The 17,586-nt window shown below is 36.9% G+C and overlaps 1 pseudogene; it reads left to right on the forward strand.

The window, feature by feature from the left end:
• Positions 1–14,399: 14,399 nt before the first annotated feature.
• Positions 14,400–15,723, forward strand: LOC126064653 (PC4 and SFRS1-interacting protein-like; annotated as a pseudogene).
• Positions 15,724–17,586: the final 1,863 nt, after the last annotated feature.

The following is a 17,586-nucleotide window of genomic DNA, read 5'->3' on the forward strand; positions in this document are numbered from 1 at the left end:
CATGTTATTTAACCTCTTAATTATCAGTTTCCTCATCTATAAAATGTGGCTAGCAATATGAGCTTCACAAAATCCTTTTGAAAGTTAAAGTGCCCAAAATATGAAAATACCTACCAGGATAGGCACTCTATATATATCTTTGTGTGTGTGTGTGTGTGTGTGTGTGTGTACATTACATTCTTTGTAATTTATGATTTTTAAAATTTTATTATGGCATTAAAGATTAGCTTCTGGGAATGTTAAATTATTTCACAAGTCTCCAAAAAACAGAATAAATTATGAGTGGTTCTCAAACGAAAAGAAGGAATACAAATGAAAGGAAAAACATACCTTATATAATCTACAGTTGTCTTTCTAAAGGTGAAGCACATTAAATATTAAATTTCTCCCAAACAACATTGATTTAGTACCTTGTCTAATCAATAATAAAGATCTGTGTTAAATATAAAATATATAGCAGCTAAAAGAAAAAAAAATTGGACTGTATTATCCAGCATCCATGCTGAAAATTCCAACAAGTTAGATATTATGACAAAACTTTTTTCACTTCTGAAATTAGTAGCTTCTTATAACTTCAGATGATGTGGGAATCATTTATTCTTCCCTGATTCCATGAAATAGTTAAAATAGCGGCGTATCTTATAGGTGCAGTACCTGCATAAATATAATCTTATTTTTTTTTAAGTATGCTTTTATGTCTTTATTAGGTGTCTTTGAAGTGTGAATGAGGTGCTGTGTGAAATGGAAAAACTGTTTTGAATAATTTTGTGAGCTGAAATAAAGAACACTTTCATATTTCTTTCTTCCCAGTTTATCAAAGAGCTTCTGAGACAGCCAAGACTTGAAGGGCCGTGATTTCAGAGAAAAGGAAAGTTAATTAAGATAAACTCAACATTCAATATGATGTTTTCCTTGCCAGATTCAGAAAGATAGATAGAAGATATGGACAACTTAATGGAAAATTCCAATTGCTATGTACACATACTCACACGTGTATATATGTATATACACATAAGATAAAAAAACAAGATAACTAAGTTCCTTTAAATTTCAGAGGGAACATTTTCTGAAAAACACTATTTTCTCTGCCATATAGCTAATCTCAACAAATTTTAAAGAACTGAAGTCAAATGTAGCATATTTTCTGACCACAGTGGAATTAAGCTAATAATCAATAGCAAAATAATTACTAGATGATACCCAAATGCTTGTACATAAATACATGTCTGAATGACCCATGCATGAAGGTGGAAATCACAATGGAAATCAGAAAGTAATTTTTAACTGAATGATAAGAAGACTATAACTTATACAAATACGGAAGCAGCTAAAGCTGGATTAAAACCCAAAGAGAATTTATTGCTCCAATATGCTATATTAAGAAGATGGAAAGGTTGATAAATCAATTTTCTAATTTCTATCTCAAGGAAATAGGAACAAACTACAAATTAAGAACGAAATTAAGAAATAATTGGAATCGAAATAATAAAGAAGAATCAATATTCAATTAAATAGAAAACAGTCATTAGGGAATTTCTTTTAAGTTCATTCTTTAAGAGACAGGCAATGGATACTCTAGAAAGTCTTATTAGTGAAAAAGGGTAAGGGTAAAATTTACAATTATCAAGAATGAAAAGGGAGATACCTCTAGTGATCATACAGACTTAAAATATAGTAGATGACATTATGAATAACCTTTATGTAATAACTCGAAAATGCAGATGACCTGAGTAAATTAATTAAAACCCACACAGTTAACCAACTGTCAAAAGGAGAAATAGAAAGTCTAAATTGTTCCAAGTTTATTAAAGAAATTGAATCTATAATTAAAAACTTCCCCACGAAAAATCTTCAGACCTAGATGGCTCACTAATGAATTATTCCAAACACAAAATCTTCCAGACTATGGGAAAGGAGAAAGTACTTTCCAATTACTTTATGAGACCAGTACAACATTTCTTCAAGCAGCTGACAAGGATAATGAAAGAAAGGACAATTATAGGCCAAATTCCCTCATGAAAATACATAAGAAAAATCTAAAAATACGTACCTTAACAAATGAAGTCCAAGTGATATATAAAGAAGGATAACCATGATTGGTTTTATACCAAAATTTCAATGGTGATTTAATGTTTGTGAACCAATCGACTAACTCATCACTTTAACAAAAATAAGGAGGAAAACAGGGCTATCTACATGATTGAAAAACATGAAAACTTTATGACATCAAGTCGGTGACAAGTAAAACCATAATGAAATCCAGCTATACACATACTAAAATTGCTAAAGTTTAAAATACTGATCATATCAAGTGTGGTCAAGGATGTGGAACAGCAGAAAGTGATATTTATACTGTTGGTGTAAATTGGTACAACTATTGTGAAAAACCATTTGACAGTATTTACTAAAGCTGACCCAGAAAGTTCCTTCTCAGTGTGTATCCAATAGAAACATGTACATCTGTGCACCAAAAGACATACAAAATGTTCTTAGCCACGTTATTTATCTTAGGCCCAAAGTGAAAACAAATCGAATGACAAACAGGAGTGCAAGGGACAAATCGTACCATCTTCATACAAATGAACAGTAAAACCTGTGAGAAGGAAAAAGCAAAACTAACACACAGTTCTATGGAATGAATCTCCCAAACACAATGAGTGAAAGAAGTCATTTACAAAAGAATATATGATTTATGATTCCATTTATATTTTGTCAAACTAATCTCGGGTGATAAAAGTTAGAAGAGTGATCCCATTGAGGAACAATGACTGGGAGGCACAGGGAAGCTGAAAATATTCTATGTCTTGATCTTAGTCACGCTTATGTGAATATGTTCACTTGGTGATAACTCATCAGTGTATGGTGTTATGGGCTCCTTTTTATACATAGGTTATCCATTAAAAACTTTTATTTAAAATATTTGTAAAAAGATACATTTATGAAATATGAAAATAAATAATCAAGACAATAATTAGTTTTTTATTTAATCATGAAAATTGGCAATCATCCAAAATGACTAGATTTAGGGGATATTGCAGCAATTCTAAATTTAATTTGATGTATAAGGCACACCCCAACTTACTAATATCTAGGGGGAGTTACATAAGCAAACAAAACATCAATAATTTGAACTCTCAAAGTGATTTTTCTGTTGGCCAGGTGTGTGGGATGAAGGTGGAGGTGAGAAATAGAGGCCATTTAAGCAGTTACAACTGTTTAGTCTATTTACAGGTCCACCAACAGCAAATGGAAGCCAAGTTTTCACAATTACTCTTTATTTCCTATTTTACATAAAACACAGCAGATGTGTGGGGGTGTAGGACTCACAGCACAATTGAAAGTATTTGCTGCCATTGCCCCAGCCAGAAACCTAGCAGTGAGCCTCTTCGCTGTCCCTCACAGCTCACATTTATGCAATCAACAACTCCTATGTATTCTGCCTCTGAATCGTCTCCATCCCCACATCCACCACCTGATTCATGGCTGTAGTCATCTCTCATCAGGACTATGAACGGCCTCCTGGTACATCTGTGCACCAAAAGACATACAAAATGTAACTTCTCCCTGGCTATCTTTTGCCCAGTCAACTCACTCTTCACACTCACTGTGACACTCTGAAATTTCCCATCCATACTTTAAAGTCTTCAATAACTTCCTATTGCCTTTTACATGAATTTTAAACTCTGTAATTAACAGTAGTTACAAACCCTTTGTAATAAAGCCCCTGCTAGGTTTTTTAATCAATATAGCCTTATCTCTACCCTCCTGAGTACACTTGCTCTACCTCTCAACTTTCCAGCCATGTTGAACTTCCTGAACGGTTCACAGCGTGTCGATACTGTCTTTCTTAGTTTTTTAGTGCTGCTATAACAGAAATACCACAAGTGGACAGCTTTAACAAAGAGAAATTTATTCTCTCACAGTCTAGGAGGCTTGAAGTTCCAATTCAGAGTGCCAGCTCTAGGGGAATGCTTTCTCTCTCTGTCGGCTCTGGGAGAAGGTCCTTGTCATCAGTCTTCCCCAGTTGAGGAGCTTCTCAGCACAGGGACCCTGGGTCCAAGGGATGTGCTCTTCTTTTGGCTCTTGTTTCTTGTTGGTATGAGGTCCCTCTGTCTCTTTGCTGACTTCTCCCCTTTATATTTCAAAAGAGATTGATTTGAGAAAAAAAAAAAACCTAATCTTGTTGATTGAGCCCTGCCTCATTAACATAACTGACTCTAATCCTGCCTCATGAACTTCATAGAGGTAGGATTTGCAGCATATAGGAAAATCACACCTGATGGCAAAATGATGGACAATCACAAAATACTGGAAATCATGGTTTAGCTAAGTTGACAAACATTTTGGGGGACACAATTCAATCCATAACATTGTCTTATTCATCTGCCTCTACACATTGAGTGCCTCTACCAGGAGCCCATCCAAGCCTTTTATAAAAATGAATGCAGATTCATTAATCATTTTAGAAATGCTGAAAACTGGGATGAGGGAAAAATGGCTGCCCAAATCCATCTCATCACCATTAAATTTTGCTGTATTTTTTCCAGTCTTTTTCCAAAATAGTAACAGCTACCATTTACTAAATGTGCCCTAAGTGCTGTGAACTATACCAGGTATACAATATCCCTGTAATGAAGATAATATTATGTAAAACTTATGGGTAAGGAATACATGGTTAAGAATTTGAAAATTTCTTGCCTATGGTTGAGCAGGATTGATTCAAACCAAAGTGTATTATTTTCAATAACAACAATAGCAGTAATAACCACAACCAATATTTATTAAAGATTCATCGTATCTCATCCATATACCAAATTTTTGTATTTATTAACTCACTTAACCCTCACAAAAACCCTCACAACAGCCCTACTGTATAGTTATAATTTAAAAAAGATTACCCATGAATTTTAAATTGTTTAAAGCTGTGCTCAATGCCACAAAACTGGTAAGTTCTCTACCCAAATTTTGAACTACATCTTCTGATTCTAGCTCACAATTACAATTTTTTTCTCTCCTATCAAAATGCATTTTCTACTCTATACACTTATTTCCTGTATTAAACATAACTCTACATACAGTATACAAACGTTTGTTTTTTATACATATTTTTGTATGTTGTGGATCCACTCTCCACTCTTCTCCCATGTGCAAGGAAGACGTCAGCAGGCACTTTTCTCTTTTGGTTCAACCAAGGATGGGCAGCAGCAATTCAACACCATTTTCTTAAAATACAGTCTTGACCCAGCTTTGAGGCCCTGGATGGAAGCTGGTCCATTCCCATTCTTGAGAAGCTGATTAAATCAACTCTCCAGCCACTGCACTTATCAGGTTTTCACACTCCTGAGACACTATGCACTTGTTCTAATCACCTCAGGGCCAGGAATCCAACAACTAGGGACAGCCCCTATGCCCTCTCAGCCTCAGAATTATTTAAAATGCCCTACCCCCAGGAAGCCTTTGAAACCTAGCTAACACACCTTGTTTGCCATACAAAAGTTCTCTCTTAAACAATTCCAACTTGTTGTCCACCTTGTCCCCATGTGCAAGCCACGTGTGGCCTCGTGTCATGGCATGCTGTGCCTACCTGTCTCCAGGAACTGAGAGTACAATAAACCCAGTTACTGCTCATGGCCTCCTGGCTCCTCTTTCCCACATTGCACCTGATTTACCATCCCATTAATTTGATAGAGCACGTAAGATGATGGCAAGAAGGAGAGGAAAGTAGTTTTTATTCTACCATCTTCTCTCTGTGTGGTAACAAAGGATGAGACAACCTATCCACATAGTCCTCTCTCCACAACAACTATTCCCAACTCTTGCCTCTCAGAACTGTTCCTGCCATTCCCTACGCTTCTTTAAACAATTCCTTTATGAATGCCAATCAACCAGTTATAGTATGCTTCCTATTTCATGACAGGACACTAACTGATGTACTCAATTTTCTTATTATTTAGAAGTTTATTTACATATTATTGAAATTTATTTGTATATAATTTAATTGGCTATGACTGTTTCATATGATTTATACCATAGGTTTCTGCCATATTCCCACTTTGAGACATTTAGGTAGTTTTCTTTCTTTTATTATTCATAAGTGATTCAATGATGGACATATTACGCCTAAAGCTTGTACTTAGGTTTCTTTCCTTAGACTTAATTTTCACATTAAAGTCACTAGGGAAAAGAATATGAATAATTTAAAGACACTTGGCTCATATCGCCAAATTGCTTTCCCTAGGGTTGTGCTAATTTAGACTTCTGGCAAATGATATTAAAGCACTACTTTTCCAAGAGCAAAGATTGTTTAAAACATTTTTAAAAGCAACTAATTTTAGAGAACTCTCACACTTTATATTGTAATTATAAAAAAAGACTATAGCTCTCAAACTCACCCTGTGTCATTTATAAACTAATTTGTCTCCTCAGGTAGATAAAGAAATAAGCTTCTTGAACAAACAATACCTTTCTAATAAAGGTGGTATGAGTGCCCTGCTTGGCTAAACCATGTAAAGGTGGGATATGTCTTACACGTGTGATGGTATCAAACGAACAAAAATTACAAAACACTTTGAGAAGGTCAATGTCCACACCAGGTAGATAGTCCCAGAATTGACTTACCATGTATTTGAGGGATTAGAGAGGAAGACCAAGAAGAAACTGGGGAAACAGTACAGATGCCATGTCTAGACACACAAAGGGAGGTTAGGAATAGAAAAAAAGCCTCATACAAAACCAAACAGATAAGAAAATTCTGACTGGGGAAAATGGGCGGTGGTCAGCTAATGAACAAGTGAACGAGGAGTAAGGTTAAGTGACATGAGCGGCAAAACTGGAGTAATTCCTGAACTGCGCCATGGAAGTTTGCCACAGTTTGTTAGTCATTAAAAAGTTAATATTCTTGAAGTGTTTAGAACAGTAGCTGGCACATATTAAGCAATTTATAAGTTTTGTTAAATAAGTAAGTAGAAATGGATTGCTTCATTAATGCCGGCTGCATTTAAGGAGGCCAAAGTAAAACAAAGAGCAAAGTTAATATAACTTGTTAGTTCTCTAATGCTTCACACTTAAAATGTAGTATGTATTTAGACTTTAATGGTTGATTTATTCTTTTAACTACCCACCATTTATTCAGTGCCCAGTATGCTGCAAGATCTTTCTAGTTTTCAGGGATGCAGTAGTAGTAAAGAGATAAAATCTCTAGTTAGAGACAGAAAGAGATACTAAAAGAAGCAAAAAATGAATATACAACTAGATAGATTCAAATTCTACAAAAAAATAAAGTAAGATAGATAAAAACAAAACAAACAAACAAAAAACATTGCCATCAAGTCAATTCAAACTCATAGTGACCCTGTAGGACAGAGTAGAACTGCCCCATAGGGTTTCCAAGGAGCACCTGGTGGATTTGAACTGCCGACTGTTTTGTTATCAGCTGTAGCTCTTCACCACTATGCCAACAGGATTTCCAAGGATAGATAAGGGGTTATAATATAACTGAGAGAAACGTTTTAGATACAATGGTCAAGGAAAGCCTCTATGATGAGGTGATATTAAAGAAGAGACCTGATGTAAAAAACCCAAAACCCATTGGCCTTAAGTTGATTCCTACTCATAGCAGCCCTATATATAGGACAGAGTAGAACTGAGTTTCCAAGGAGCGCCTGGTGGATTTCAACCGCCGACCTTTAGGTGAGCAGCTGTAGCTCTTAACCCCTATGCCACCAGGGTTTCCAGTATAAATGGAGGAGTAAATAACACAATCTGAGAGCATTGTCTTCTAGGAAGGGGGAAGAGCGGGTACAGAGGCCTTAATGCAGGTCTGGGTGGCCAGTGTTCAGAGAGTGAAGAATGAAGTGACAGGACATGGCTTAAGAAAAGTAGATAGATCCTGGACAATCCTGGGCTTATGACAAGGATTTGTATCTTTTTTAGGTATGACAGGAATACATCGCAGGAATTTGAGCTGAGAAATCTGATATACATTTTCAAAGGCTAGTGGACTGTAGGCCATTGGCTAGCAAAGGTGGGAACTGCTGAGTTAAATGCAATGGCAATGGAGATTTGAACTAGGGTGTTATGGTAACTGATGAGAAATAGCCAGGGCCAGGATATAGATTGAATATGATTTGCTGATGGGTTGGATATACAGTGTGAGAGAAAGAGAGGAATTGAGAGTAAATTCAATTTTTGGAATGAGAAATTTGATGAATGGAAGGAATTTACCAGGAAAACATAATGGGATATGTCATTCTAGAGTTCAATAGGATATAAATATAGGATTGTGGAATTAATCAGCACATAGATCATCTTAAACTCAATGGTGTAGATGAGCTCTCTTAGGGAGTGAGCATAGCTAATGAAAAGCAGAGGTTCCGGAACCGAGCACTGGAATACTCCAACATTTAGAGATAGGGAAGATGTGGAGGGACCAGTGGAGGAGTATGAGAAGATGGCTAGTGAGATGGAAGAAAAATCAAGAGAATGTAGTGTCCCAGCAGCCACGCAAAGGAAAAAGTAGTCGACTGTGTCAAATGCTCTAAGACATCAATAAAAAAAGGTGATCGAGAAGCTATCACTAGACCTAGCAAAATAAAGATCTTAGATGATCTAGATAGACCAGAGTGATTTCAAAGCAATGGTGGCTCCTGTGCAAGGATGGCATGAAAATTTGTGAATATTTCAGAGCAATGGGGGGTACGGATATCTGACTGAGATTCGAAGGAATCAAGAAGATGGGGATTAAGAGATGGTTTTCAAGGAATTTATGAGATGGGATGGTATTGAAGGAGTCTGTGGGGTCAAGAGAGAATGCTTTCAGGATAAGAAGTATTATGGCTTATTTGAATGCTGATGGCAATGATCTAGTAAGGAGGCTACATCTGATGGTACAAAAGAGAAAAGGTCAATGGCAGGAGTTAAGCCTTTGAAGGAAGAAAGGTGATAAAATCAAGTAGCCTGTGACTCACAAGTGGTTCATCAAGCATGGTAATAGAAAAGGCAGCATGGGATATGGATGCAGGTAAATAGTAGATGTATTGGTGAGAGAATGGAAGTTCTCTTTTGTTCACTTATATTTTCTGTGATTTATAAAACAAGGGTCATCAGCTAAGTAAGTAAAGAGGGAAGGTATTACCCAGTAAACTGGGACAGAGTTGAAGTGGGATTGTATAGGAGCACTGAAAACCTATTTGAGACTTCTTATGTTGAGTTTAATATGAGAATAGTGAATAGGGCTCTGTATTTTTCTATTTCAGAGGCTTAGGTGGAGCCATAGTGCAAGTAACAAGATGAATTTATCCATAGTTGGAGTTTGCCAGGAAGGTTCAATAAAGGAAACGCAGGACAAGAGAGCTGAGGCTGGATTAAGGGAATTCAAGTTGGGTACGGAAGGCAGGGAAGTAATGACAGAGAAGAGAGACAATGCAAAGAAGGTACAATCCATTGTAGAAAGGGTCAACACAATTTTAAAGTTGGATTACTAAGAGACCTTGAGGTGGAAAAATAAGAGTGATAATCAGGGAGTAGTATGCTTAAAACTGAGCTTTTGGAAGAACTATATTTATTGTTGTTGTGAGGTGCCATCCAGTTGGCTCTGACTTATAGTGACCCTATGTGTAACAGTATGAATCGTTGCACTATTTTCAGAATAACAGGTATGTTTGAACCCAGTGTTGAAGCCACTGTGTCAATCCATCTCATTGAGGGTCTCTTTCTTTTTCACTGATCCTCTGCTTTACCAGCCAGATCCCTTCTTCAGTGATTGGTCCTGGATAATATGTCCAAAGTAAGTGAGACAAAGTCTTGCCATCCTTACTTCTAAGGAGAATTCTGGCTATACTTTCTCCAAGACAAATTTGTTTGTTCTTATGGCTGTCCACGGTATATTTGGTATTCTTTACCAACACCAAAATTTAAATGCGTCAATTCTTCTACAGTCTTCCTTTTTCATTGTCCAGCTTTCACAGACACATGAGGGGTCAGGAGCCCCTTAGTCATCAAAATGACATCTTTGCTTTGCAAGATTTTAAAAAGGATCTTTTGCAGCAGATTTTCCCAGTGCAATACATACATCATTCGATTTCTTGACTGCTGCTTCCATGGGTATTCATTGTTGATTCAAGTAGAATTAAATCCTTCACAACTTCAATATTTTCTCCATTTATCATGATGTTTCTTACTGGTCCAGTTGTGAGGATATGTGTTGAGGTGTAATCCCCACTAAAGGCTATAGTCTTTTTTTTGTTTGTTTGTTTCCATTTGTAATTTTTTTTTAGTTGAGCTTTAGGTCAAAGTTTACAGCTCAAGCCAATTTCTCATACAAAAATTTATATACCTATTGTTATGTGACACTAGTTGTGATTCCTATAAAGTGATAGCACACTCCCTCTTTCCACACTGGGTTTCCCGTGTCCATCCAACCAGCTCCTGTCCCTTCCTGCCTTCCCATCCTGCCAAGACAGGACCCTCCCATTTAGTCTCATGTATTTTATCTGCTTAAACTAAGAAGCACACTCTTCAGGAGTAACATTTCCTATTTTATACTCCAGTCTAATCTTTGTCTGAAGAGTTGGCTTTGGGTATGTTTTTAGTTCTGGGTTAACAGAACATCCAGGGGCCATGTCTTCAAGAGTTGCTCCAGTCTCAGTCAGACCATTAAGCCTGGTCTTTTTACTAGAATTTGAGTTCTGCACCACACTTTTCTCCTGCTCTGTCAGGGACTCTCTGTTGTGTTCCCTGTCAGGGCGGTTATTGGTGGTAGTCTCTGGTTTATGTGACGCTTTTTCTCTTGGGCTGATATTTTCCTTGCGTCTTTGGTGTTCTTCATTATCCTTTGCTCCAGGTGGTTTAGGACCAATTGATGCATATTAGGTGGCCGCTAACAACCTTTTAAGACCACAGATGCCACTCACCAAAGTGGGATGCAGAATTTTTTTTTTAATAAAATTTGTATGCCAAAAGACCGGAAACCATGATCCCCAGACCCCAGTTCCTGCTACTCTGTCCCTTGAAGCTTTTGGTTGTGTTCAGGAAGCTTCTTAGCTTTTGGTTTAGTCCAGTTGTGCTGAATTGCCCTGTATTTTTTTGTTGTCCTTCCCTTCATCTGAGATAATTCTTGTCGACTATCTAGTTAGTGAATTCCCCTCTCCCTCCTTCTCCACCCTCGTAACCATCAAAGAATGATTTCCTCTGTGTTTAAACCTTTTCCTGAATTCTTATAATAGTGGTCTCATAAAATATTTGTCCTTATGGGACTGACTAATTTCAGTCAGCATATTGCTTTCCAGATTCATCCATATTGTGAGATGTTTTGTGGATTCATCATTGTTCTTCACTGTTGCTTAGTATTAATCTGTGTGTATGTACCATAACTGTTTATCCATTCACGTGTTGGTGGGCACCTAGGTTGTTTCCATCTTTTTACTGTTGTGAACAGTGCTGCAATGAACATGAGAGTGCATATATGTATTCATGTGAAGGCTCTTATATTCAAAGGAGTGGGATTGCTGGATTGTATGGTAGTTCTATTTCTAGCTTTTTAAGGAAGCATCAAATCTATTTCCAAAGTGGTTGCTTCATTTTACATTCCCACCAGCAGTGTATAAGTGTTCTAGTCTCTCCACAACCTCTCCAACATTTATTATTTTGTGTGTTTGGATTAGTGCTAGCCTTGTTGGGGGAAAACGGTGTCTCAGTGTCGTTTTGATTTGCATTTCTGTAATGGCTAATGATCCTGAGCATTTCGTGATGTATCTGTTAGCTGCCTGGATGTCTTCTTTGGTAAAGTGTCTGTTCATGTCCTTTGCCCATTTTTTAATTGTGTTGTCTTTTTGTTGTTGAGGTTTTGCAGTATCTTATAGATTTTAGAGATTGATCCTGATCGGATATGTCACAGCCAAAATATTTTTCCCAGTCTGTAGGTGGTCTTTTTATTCTTTTGGTAAAATCTTTTGAGGAGCATAGGTGTTTGATTTTTAGGAGCTCCCAGTTATCTAGTTTCTCTTCTGGTGATTGTGCATTGTTAGTTATGGTTTGTATTTTGTTTATCCCATGTATTAGGACTCCTAGCCTTGTCTCTATTTTTTCTTCCATGATCTTTATCATTTTAGATTTTATATTTAGGTCTTTGATCCATTTTTAGTTAGTTTTTGTGCATGGTGTGAGGTATGGGTTGTTTCATTTTTTTTGCAGATGGGTATCCTGTTATGCCAGCACCATTTGTTAAAGAGACTGTCTTTTCCACATTTACCAGATTTGGGGACTTTGTCAAATATCAGCTGCTCATAGGTGGATGAATTTATGTCTTGATTCTCAATTCTGTTCCATCGGCTTATGTATCTGTTGTTATATCAGTACCAGGCTGTTTTGACTCCTGTGGTGGTATAATAGGTTCTAAATTCAGGTAGTGTGAGACCTCCCATTTTGTTCTTCTTCTTCATTAATGCTTTACTTATCTGGGATCTCTTCCTTTTCCGTAGGAAATTGGTGATTTTTTTTCTCCATCTTGTTAAAAAATGTCATTGGAATTTGGATTGGGATTGCATCATATCTATAGATCACATTGGATGGAATTGACATTTTCGCAATGTTGAGTCTTCCTATCCATGAGCAAGGTATGTTTTTCCACTTACGTAGGCCTTTTTTGATTTCTTGCAGTAGCGCCTTGTAGTTTTCTTTGTATAGGTCTTTTACATCTCTGGTTAGATATATCCCTAAGTATTTTATCTTCTTGGGGGCTATTGTAAATGGTATTGATTTGGTGATTTCCTCTTGGAAGTTCTCTTTGTTGATGTAGAGGAATCCAACTGATTTTTGTATTTTTATTTTGTATCTTGATACTTTGCTAAAATCCTCCATTAGTTCCAGTAGTTTTCTTTGGATTCCTTGGGTTTTTCTGTGTATAAGATCGTATCATCTGCCAATAGGGATATTTTTACTTCTTCCTTGACAATTTGGATGTCCTTTATTTCTTTTTCTTGCCTTATTGCTCTGATTAGAACCTCCAGCACAATGTTGAATAAGAGTGGTGATAAAGGGCACCCTTGTCTGTTTCCCAGTCTCAAGGGGAATGTTTTCAGACTCTCTCCATTTAGGATGATGTTGGCTGTTTGCTTTGTGTAAATGCCTTTTTTTATGTTGAGGAGTTTCCTTTCTATTCCTATTTTGCTGATAGTTTTTATCATGAATGAGTGTTAGAATTTGTCAAATGGTTTTTCTACATCAATTGATATGTTCATGTGGTCCTTGTCTTTTGTTTTATTTATGTGATGGATTACATTAATTGTTTTTCTAACATTGGACCATTCCTTCATACCTGGTATGAATCCCACTTGGTCATGGTGAAATATTTTTTTGATATGTTGTTGAATTCTATTGGCTAGAATTTTGTTGAGGATTTTTGTGTCTATGTTCATCAGGGATATTGGTCTGTAGTTTTTTTTTCTTTTCTTTTTTCTTTTTCTGTGGTGTCTTTACTTGACTTTTGTATCAGGGTTATGCTGGTTTCATAGAATGAGTTCAGAAGTAATCCATTCTTTTCTATGCTCTGAAATACCTTTAGTAGTACTGGTGTTAACTCTTCTCTGAAAATTTGGTAGACTTCTCCACTGAAGCTGTCAGGGTCCAGGGCTTTTTTGTGTGTGTGGAGCAGGGTGGTTAATTATGGAGTCTGTAGTCTTTGATCTTCATCAGTAAGTGCTTCATGTGATCCTCACTTTCAGCAAGCAAGGTTGTGACATCTGCAAATAACAGGTTGTTATGTAGTCCACTTTTTTGTAATATTTGCTCAGTATGCACATTAATAAGTATGGTGAAAAGATACCATCCTGATGCACACCTTACTTAATTTTAAACCACACAGTACCCCCTTGTCCTGACTGCCCTTTGATCTGTATATAGGTGCTGCATGATCACAATTAAGTGTTCAGGAATTCCCATTCTTTGCAATGTTATCCATAATTTGTAATGAGATACACAGTTTTATGTCTTTGAGTAGTCAATAACACACAGGTAAACATCTTTCTGTTATTATCTGTTTTCAGCGAGGATCTTTCTGACATCAGCAATGATATCCCCCATTCCATGTCCTCTCCTGATTCAGTTATTGGTACAAAAGTCTAGGATATGATCATTGGTGTATGTAGCTGAGGTGAAAAGAAGGATTCCAGCTGGAAGTAAGTATGTTCAAGAACTGATGCATTTTTGAATGCATCAACAAATAAGGAACAAACAAGTTCAAATGAGAAGTAAACAAGTCCACTCAAATGAAATCGTAAGAATTATGACAAGAATATGAAATTATTTGTATTTCTCCGCCTGTCACTGACACCTGTGTATCTGGTCATATTCCTTCCCTGCCACAGCTCCTTCTGAGAGTTTGAACCCCTGGTATTCCCTGAAACATGATTCTCAATTTCAAACCTGGGAACATCATCTTCACCTAGATAAGAAGTTACCATTTTGGCCTGCTCAAGTAGATGAAATTTCCGAAGAAGCTGTGAAGTTGTCACAAATAAACTACTAATTTTTTTTTTTTTTTTAATTCAGGAAACTGCTTTTTTAGGACTAAAGAATTTATTTCATTACTCAGAAAATAAGTAAAGTCACGGCAATGCAAAGAAACAAAATTTTTATGGAAGGTTTCTGGGACCTAGATAACAATCTGAGAGTGTGGTTTTCAAAGCAACAAACATCAACTAAACAATCAAATGTGTCATCTGATATTGAGATTGAGGAAAAAAGAAACTAGTGTTTCAAAGGAAACCCTAACAATGAAGAAAAACCAGCCAGAAGAATGTGACTAAAGCAATTGACATAATTACTATAAAAACTACCAGAAGAGGAAGAGAAACAAGGAGAAACTGAGGAGGCAGGAGTAGTGATAACAGGAGCAGCATCTGTTAATCTAAAAGAGAATCCAAAAAGGAATGGGCTGTGTCTTAGTTATCTAGGGCAGCTATAACAGAAATACCACAAGTGGGTGGCTTTAACAAACAAATTTATTTTCTCACAGTTTAAGAGGCTAGAGTCTGAATTCAGGGCATCAGCTAAAGGGGAAGGCTTTCACTCTCTGTCATTTTGTCTCTCCAGCTTCTGCTTTCTGGTAATTTTGAGACCTCCAGGTGTTTTGGCGTCTATCTTACCCCATCTCCCCTTTGCCTACTTGTTTAATCTCTTTTATATCTCTGAAGAGATTGACTCAAGATATACCCTACACTAATCCTGTCTCATTAACATAACAAGGACAGTCCATTCCAGAATGGGATCATAGAGGTTAAGATTTACAATGCATATTTTTGGGTGACATAATTCAACCCATAACAGACTGCAACTTCACAAGTCAAGATTCCAAAACCAAAGGCAGAACAAAATTGGTAAAACAGTCTTGTCCTTCATAGTGATACGGTAACAAAAGAAGATAAAAGTAAGAAAAAAAGGAACAATCTAAAAAGGGTTAAAGGGTCAGAAAGAAGATAAGCCCAAAAAGCAGCTGAAAAAAATGAGAGGAATAAAGAAGTCATGTCAAAAAACAGTTACATCAACATCTGATTCTGAAGAAGATGACGATCAAGAAGGTGAAAGAATAGGCAAGGTGAAAGTAACTTTCAGGCTGCTCATTGAAAAAATATGCTGAAAGGCCAACATGACCAAGGTAGCAGATAGAAAATGCAAGCAAGACAACAAATGGAAACAGAACAGCAGAATAAGGATGAAAGAAAGAAGTAAAATATTAAGTAGAGAAGAAGAAAGAAACATCAATGGGTTATCGGCTTCAAATGATACACTCAGATAAATAATTTCACTCAGATTGACACTGTTGACATGAACAGATCCATGGAGGTATTGGATGAACATGCTATAATCTGAGAACACACAGCAATGATGACAATACTGACAAAATCAAGGAGATTCAAAGTTGGTCAGTGTCATGGATTGACTGTGTCCCCCCAAAATACCTGTCAACTTAGCTGGGCCATTAGTCTCAGTATTATGTAGTTGTCCACCATTTTATGTGATTTCCCTGTGTGTTGTAAATCCTGTCACTCTGATGAAGTAAAATGGATTAACGGCAGTTAATTTGATGAGGTCTACAAGATTAAGTGGTGTCTTAATCCAGTCTCTTTTGAAATATAAAAGAAAGAAGCAAGCAGAGAGACATGAGGACCTCATACCATCAAGAAAGCAGCACTGGGAGCTGACAGCGTCCTTTAGACTTGAGGTTCCTGCACTGAGATGCTCCCAGACCAAGGGAAGACTGATACATCACAAGGACCTTCCTCCAGAGCCGACACAGAGAGAAAGCCTTCCCCTGGAGCTGGCACCCTGAATTGGGACTTCTAGCCTACTGGACTGTGAGAGAACAAACTTCTCTTTGTTAACGCCATCCACTTGTGGTATTTCCGCTATAGCAGCACTAAAGGTCTAAGACTGTCAGGTTATCAGGGAAAAGTCCACAGTGTTGTATAAGAAGTTTAAGAACATGTTTTTGGTTGGTGAAAGAGACTCTGATCAAAGTTGCTGAATAAACCTCTTCTTGAGCAAAGACAGCATGAGGAAGTGAATAAAACTAAAGATCAAGGAACAAAAGGTCCAATGAAAAAAGTGGAAAAAGGCTCTAATTACAATATCTGATGCTCGAGACAAAAATCAGCCACAACTTAATGGAAATCTCATAACCATTGAGTTGATTCCAACTCATTGCGACCCTACAGGACAGAGGAAAACTGCCCCATAGGGTTTTGAACGAGTGACTGGTGGATTCAAATTGCTGACCTATTAGTTAGCAGCCGAGCTCTTAGCCACTGCACCACCAAGGCTCCATAATGGAAATAACCAAAAAAACCAAACCTGTTGCCTTCGAGTTGATTCCGACTCGTAGTAACCCTATAGGACGGGGCAGAGCTGCCCCGTAGAGTTTCCAAGGAGCACCTGGTGGATTTGAACTGCGGACATTTTGGTTAGCAGCCCTAGCACTTAACCGCTACGCCACCAGGGTTTCCATAAAAAAAGAGAAAAAAGCAGAGACAGCACAAGGCCAGCACTAAGAAAGAAAACATTTACTGAAGAAAGGGAGATTGAAAAAATCACAGAAGGCAATTTCTCTGTATAACTAGGATGATGTACCTGGAACATAGAGAACATTTGAGAAGTTTGTAATGGTTTCCGTCTGAAATATTTAGTGTTAAAAATTTTAGATTTTGTAAGCATAGGTTGCGAAATTTAAGACTTGCTCTGAGGGAGTTTTGTCTTGTTTTATCTTTGTTTCAGATTTTTTAAACTTTATCATTAATCGTACTTCTGCAGAAATAATGCTTTATACAGTAAATGAAGGAGAAATTTATTTAGAAAATGTTAAACTGCATTTGCAGACATTATGGTTGCGGTATATTTGCAATTAGTATGTATGTTAAAGTGTAATTAGTGATAGATAAAAGTTACATCAAAAAAAAAAACTCTTGATTATATAACACTTTCCTCTTTCCCAACTATTAAGATTTTTGTACATAATTTACCAATCTAGGCTTCACCAGACTGACTTTTCACTGCTTGTGAGTTTTGTAGAATTTGAGTATAGTATTTTCATGATAG

This window comes from Elephas maximus, chromosome 21, assembly GCF_024166365.1.
Source record: "Elephas maximus indicus isolate mEleMax1 chromosome 21, mEleMax1 primary haplotype, whole genome shotgun sequence".
Taxonomy (NCBI): Eukaryota; Metazoa; Chordata; class Mammalia; order Proboscidea; family Elephantidae; genus Elephas; species Elephas maximus.